Here is a 7,005-nt window from a genome sequence, read left to right on the forward strand (position 1 = left end):
ACCGGAACACTCACTTTCAGGTTCGTTCAGGAGCTGATTTGTTCGGGAGCCAAGGCCTTTGAGATCCAAGGTACAACTATACATGAAACAGGGACTGAACTAAAATACTACAGTTTACACCAGGAGATGCAGTGGGAAAAGGCTTCCCTTTGTGTGTGATTCTTGGAGACACCTGGTTGGACACTGTGGGAAACAGGACTGGAGGGACTATTGGTTTGATGCGGCAGAGCTCTTCTTATGTTTGTTCTTATGACCCTGACCTTAAAAGACAATGGCAAAACAAGCTGCCCTTTCATTGGAGGCCTGGCTGCTAGAGGTATTATCCAAACGACACAAGTCATCATGCCTTTTCAGCTGCCTCCTGGTCATGCACCTGCTCCTCAAAGCCCCACAGCACAGGAGTCCTGTGTGTGTGTGTGTGTGTGTGTGTGTGTGTGTGTGCCACAGCCAAAGTGAAAACGCAAAGCCTGACAGAAAGTGCAGGTCTGTTGTTCCTTTGTTCAAACACCGGTCATTTGTTGACTCAGGTGGCCATTGCGGCGGACGGCATTAGGACGAGGCACGCATTGTCGCTCCGAACAAGTGTCCCTCCAAATAACCGCTGCTCTGGGTTTTTGATACCTGGAGTGAGGATGCACATGCCAGGGAAGAATGTATCAAAAACATGCCGCTGACTCAACATCAGAGGGAACCTCAAAGGGAGAATGAACTAGAACAAAGAACAAAAACATTACAGAAGTGCCACACTGGAGGAGGAAAAAGGAGGAGGGGAAACACACACACACACACACACACACACACCACCCCTCTGTACTAACAACAGGAACAAGGTCAGCCATAAAAACCAGAAGAAAAGAGGGAAATCTCCAGAAAGCATAACAAACGAACCACACAAAACATGCCAGCCATATTCCTATTGATCCCCCTCCACACACAATATAAGCTCCCATTGCAAGGTTTTGTTTCGGTTTTGGAGAAAGAAAACGCAAAGGGGACGAGCTCTAAGAAGGGAGCTTAGGGACAGTGTGGCTGTGGGTGGGATGGGGAAAAGATTCCTGCCTTGCAGGGGGTTGGGCAAGACGGTCCCTTCCAACTCCACAATTCTATGGAATGGCATCAGAAGACATAAAAACCAAAAAGTAGAGAACAGACATGAAAGACGGGGAGCTCAATGAGGTGCTACCACTAGTCAGTGTCCACTCTAGGATCTCCAGAACCCTTGGGCAAGGGGCCCAACTGGATTGTGAGCCCTTAGCATATGCCCAACTAGGCCGACCCTGGTCGCCTGCGCTACCTCTAGTTCCTGAAGAGACCATCACCTCAGGAGATAAATCAACTGGGAGACTTTATACTCTTCTCTCTCCTCGCCCTGTCTCACCTTCCCTTTCCTGAAAGGAAGACAAAAGTGAAGAAGCCTAGGCCAAGGGACTCGGCTTATTTTGTTTATGTTTTATATTAATTATTTTTTTATTATACAGTCTTAAAATGTTGTTCATGGTGATGAAGCCCCTGATTGGAAGAGAATGTTCAGCTGCTCCTGGAAGTAAAAGGTTCGCAATCCAACTTCTGTGAGGGAAGCGAAAATTGTCTGCTTGGCTGGGATCAAACTGGAGGCTGAGGGCCTGGAAGAGGTGCCAGGAAATAGGGGAGCTAAAGGGCAAGGATCCCAAAGGCAAGGGTGGTGGTGGTGGTGGTGAGGTCAGGTTGAAGGAAGCATGAAGAGTTAAGAGACATTGGTGTGCCACTGCTACATGTTTCCGGCAAGAAATTATATTCTGGAACTGGGTCCAATTTATCCTTGTTTTTACAGGCAGCATTTGGTTTAATGTTGAGGCTACTCCGGTAACATGTGCAAGAGAACGAAATATGGCAAAGCACCTCCACCTGCATAGCCTTTGCGTGAGGCAAAGCTTTGTTGTGTTCCGTCAGATTCCTCTCCAAGAGTAGGGGAGTCTTCTGCCCCCACACCAGAAGTGTTTGTTTACAGGATCGGGCCCTGCCATTTCATTTTAAAGCAGGGCCCCTTCCTTTATTTATTCCTTTATTTATCTCAGCCCCCTTGCCTGTGAAGTTATGCTTGTTAGTGAAAGGTGAAAGGCTTTTTTTTTTGATATCTAAAGCCAATGTTACAATGAGCTTTTCTCCCCATGAGAGCACCTGGTTCTCATGTTTAATGAGTAAACACAGGAAAACAGAGACTTGAAGGCTGATTGTTCTCACCATCATTACTTCTGAACCCGACATTAAAGAGAAGTAAAAGACAACGGCACAGCAGTTCTTTGTTTTTTCCACCACACTTCCTTAAACAAAACAAAACAAAACAAAACAAAAATGTAATGAGACGCATTTGAAGTATTACTTGGGGGACAATCTTCTAGATTATAATTGATAATTTTTCCAAAGCAGTATTTTTGGGGGGGCGGGGAGGGTACAGATTGTGTAATAATAATTACTTGTTTCTTTTGAGGGGATAAATAAAATATGAATAATGTAATTACTCCCTAACAAAATGTGGAGAGCTGGTTCCCCACTGCTCCATCGACTGCAGCGAGCGAAGAGACAGGATTTCAGGAGCCGATTTCCAAGTGGAGGCTGACATGCTACAATTCCTCCCCACTTACACGTGCCACATTTTGCCAGCAGAATCATCCGCTTTAAAGGAAGCGATTCTTTATTTATGCAAACTCCCTCCTCCCTAATTAATTCTTCTTAAAAAGAAACAAATTGCCAGTCACATACGTTAGAGTAGTGACAAGCGGAGAAAAGAGTCATTTGAAAATAAAATAAAAAGATTATGATACGAATTCTGGGGAGAGACGCCTTCCAACCAACTGATGTTTTACTGGCTGACCAGTGAAACTATTGTTCAGCCAGTATTGGGGTATGAAGATAAGAAGATCCTGCTGGATCAGGCCAACGGACCACCATCAAATGCATCGTTCTGCTCCCAAAATCCAGATTCGGCTCTGCTCTGCTCATAAGCTACAATTTCCTTCGAAGGAACATAGGACTCTGGCTGATACTGAGGCAGCCCTGAGGACCATCTAAGGTACAGACTGTCTACACCAGGGTTTCCCAAACTTGAGTCTCCAGCTGTTTTCAGACTGCAATTCCCATCATCCCTGACCACTGGTCCTGATAGCTATGGATGATGGGAGTTGTTGTCCGAAAACCGCTGGAGACCCAAGTTTGGGAAACCCTGGTCTACACTGAGTGGCAGTGCCTTCTGCGGGGTTTCAGGCAGATTGAACCTGAGACATTCTGCATGCAATGCATATGCTCCACTACAGAGCCACCTTCCTTGCCGTTGCCATTGCCCCAGCCTACTGGGCTGAGCCCAGGCTTTGTGTCTGACATGCCAAGTTCTTTTCTTGCTCGGCCTGCCTCCATTCTGCCCCTGCCTCTGTACAGGGGTAGGAGCAGTCCTTCTGGAATCTAAATGCCTATTTCCTCTCATTCGTCGTTTGGCTGATGCCACACTCGCAATCAGAAGGAACTTTGAGTTTGCAGGATCTGTTTCCCATCTCCAGTGGATAATGAAGTGGACAGGAGTGTGGTGGAGTCTCCTTCTTTGGAGGTCTTTAAGCGGAGGCTTGACAGCCATCTGTCAGGAATGCTTTGATGGTGTTTCCTGCTTGGCAGGGGGTTGGACTGGATGGCCCTTGTGGTCTCTTCCACCTCTGTGATTCTATGATTCTATGATTCCCGTGTATGCAATCCAGATATGATAGATCACTTCCTGTACATACATTTGCCTTCTCTCTCTCTCTCATAGGTCTGGTTCAAATGTAATAATCTTGGGCTGCAAACCTGTGCACACATGTCTCGAAATAAGTTCTACTGCACTCAGTGGGACTTAATTTTGAATTAGTATGTACAGGATTGCATTGTCAGTCTAAGAATTTGTGGTTGAGTAAACCAAGAATGAATGTTGGGCCCATATATACTCCCTTCTTCTCCCTTCCCTCTCTCTCATGCCATAAATAACACCGGGGTTTGTTAAAACACAGCTGAACCAAGAAACAGTAGTTTAACCAGCATCTAATCCTGGTTATTTATAAAAACTCTTGTTTTATAAATAATGGTAGATGTGCCAAAACAGGGGGTGTAAAGAGAGGAGGGGAGAGGTGACAATGGAGTGTGTGGCCAGAAGGCATATTTTATTTCCAATGAATCAAGATGCAACTGCACTTAGAATACTGTGCACAGTTTTGGTTGCAACACAAAAAAGATGAAAATATGCCCCCCCAAAAGCAAACAAAATGATCACGAGACTGGAGTGACTCAATTTAGAGAGAAGGTGAATAAAGAGGTGTGTGTATAAAAACATAATACTAGAACCCCTCTGACGAAACTGAATGTTGGAACAGTCAGACAGACTTCTTCGCATAGTTAAACTATGGGATTTGTCACCATAAAATGCCATTATGCTTGCTAGCTTAGATGGCTTCCCAGAGGGATTAAATAAATCCATGGAGAAGAAGGCTACCGGAGAAACATGAGGGGAAGAGTGCTATCGTCCTCATGCCTCCATGGGCATCTGGTTGGACGCTGCAGGAACAAAATGCTGCCCTTGATAAGCCTCTGGTCTGATCCAGCAGAATTCTTATCATGTTCTAAAGAGAATTCCCTTTAGCCAGTTCACATAGAACCACACCATGAACATTCAAATATGCCTTCCTGAGTATTTCACTCAGGAAGATAAATTGTTGTTGTTGTTGTTGTTGTTGTTGTTGTTGTTGTTGTTGTTTTGTTGTTGTTGTTGTTGTTGTTTAAAAAAACATTCCTGGGAACAGCAGCATAAAAATGTTAAGACTTTTAGAAGACTTCCAACCTCGTTTTTCTTTCCTTAATTTTGTAAACTTTATCAATATTTAATGGCATTTTGATATTTGCTGTTTTGTAAAAGCCATTCTTTAAAAAACCACAACTGCAATGTCAATTTTTCATGTGCAAAGGAGACCCTCAGTGGCTTTGTTTATTTGCATCTTCAAAATACGGGGGTGGTGGGGTGGGCAGGGATCAAAATGAAATGGAATAGACTTCTTCTAACTGTCATGCAAAATGCATTTAGCATGGTCATTGATAAGCTCTTTTGCTTCTTCATGGGGCATCTCTATATTTTAGCTTTTCCAATAACAGTTAGGCATTGTGTGCTTTGTTTTGTCCAGACTCTCCAGAGGGTCTTCTGCTCTCTTTCTCTGAATTTTCTTTAATGGTCATGATCAAAATGTAAAATATACACAGCATAGGCTGCCCACACTTTGCAACCTGTGTACCTGGCCGTTTTGACTGTGCCAACCATGTGCTCAAGGGGAATGGGGTCCTGAAAACAATATATCTCCACCACTACCACACACACACAACTGAGGAGAGGAGAAAAACTCAGTCCTTTTACCCAGAATTGATTCTGCCACAGCTAACAGTGCACAGTACTTGCTAGACAAGCAACCTGTTTGGACAAAGTCAATAGCATCCACCTGGAATATACTCCTTAGAAAACTGACAAAGAAATAGCAAGCATACAGGGGAGCAAGCCCATGGCCTGGCTTCTGCAGCCATTTTTATTGGTCTGTCACCCTCCTCTCACATTTGGCACCTCTGTTTGAAGGTGCTGCTTATTTTTTCTGTTATGACATCACCAGTAGAAGGTTTTCGAGGAAACAGGGAGGATCACTGAGCCTCTCTAGATCCTTCTAACAATTTCCCCTTTACTGATTTTTAAGATGTGGCCACCATCTTGTGTTATACCATGCCACCACGGCAGCCATTTTGTTTTTGCCAGGTCCAGGTGGCAGCCATCTTGTGCACCCATAGCCCCTTTTCAAAACTTCCAAAGAGGCTGGCAATCCCTAGCTTAATACCAGATTCGACACATGGCATTTATACCAGCAAACCCAATCTATGCTTCCAATATGCACATACATTTTTTTCTCCAGTTACAAATGTGTCTGAAGCTATGAATAAAGTCACTAATGCCTAAGTTTATCAGTCCAGAAATTAAGGGAAGAATGAAGACTAGGAACAGGCCTCTAGAAGGGCAGGTGGATCACAAAAGATTGTAGAGAACCTGTTAATTTGGGGGAGGAGGGTAGATGGGCATAGGAAGAACTCACAAGGAAGAACTTCTAACAATTTACGTATTTCAAATTGATCCTCCTTTGCTCACATTTCTTTATAGATATGAAAAGATACTGTAAATAAATAAAATATGTTATCTTTTTTTCATCCCTCTGCTGCCAATCATATGATAAAAGGAGCCATTATTTTACGACCCCTGTGGTTGTATGTCTGTCTGTCACAATGAACTCAAGAACAACAGACATCTCTGTGTCGCTTCTAATTGGTGCACCTACTGCGTTGTCTTCTGAAGGATCCAGTGTTGATTTCTTGAAAATACTTCATTTTCCAACAGGTTGTTTCTGGGCTTGCAACAGAATGCAAGGGTGTCCTTCGGGACACGATGGCCCAGTTCTGTCTTCTGGAATTCTGTCTGCTGTGCTTCCCCCTCCAGGCTACCAATGGCAATGCCAACATGGCTTGACATACCCGCCAACGTGGCCTCCTAGTTACACAGGGAACTGCAAACATTCAGCTGAACCAATCAGCTTAATCAGGGCAAAAGGATTATCCGATTTTGCAATGTACAATGGTGGAAAAACTAAAGAGAATAACTATTCCCTCCCTTGTCCATGGGTGATAGCCAATGCTGTCTGTGTGTAAGCAGATTGGGCTTCCACTGGTGCCATGGGATGTTCCTCCCACCGCCCACCTCAAAGCTCCCCACACTCACTCACCAAATATCTGCTGGAGGGTTGGGAAACCCTCTGGATCAGATCTGGAGGGAGCATTGGGACCTGCAAAGACGAGGGTTTGAAAGTGAGTCCCTGTTGTATGAGCAGAGGCCTGTAGGAATATGGACTCGGCTACATTAGTAAAGAAAAAGCGTTTTACGTGCGTTATAACACTGTGACACCAGATGGCGCTGTGGAGTCCCATCTTTGG

General features: G+C 44.4%; 1 long non-coding RNA gene across 1 annotated transcript; it reads right to left on the bottom strand.

Moving 5' to 3' along the window:
- Positions 1–1,351: 1,351 nt before the first annotated feature.
- LOC117042892 lies at positions 1,352–6,573 on the bottom strand. The gene is made up of 3 exons (XR_004426101.1): positions 6,357–6,573; positions 2,221–2,300; positions 1,352–1,388 (listed from the first exon to the last, which is right to left on the bottom strand). It is a non-coding gene; the product is annotated as an uncharacterized LOC117042892 (long non-coding RNA).
- Positions 6,574–7,005: the final 432 nt, after the last annotated feature.

This window comes from Lacerta agilis, chromosome 2 (genome assembly GCF_009819535.1).
Source record: "Lacerta agilis isolate rLacAgi1 chromosome 2, rLacAgi1.pri, whole genome shotgun sequence".
Classification (NCBI taxonomy): Eukaryota; Metazoa; Chordata; class Lepidosauria; order Squamata; family Lacertidae; genus Lacerta; species Lacerta agilis.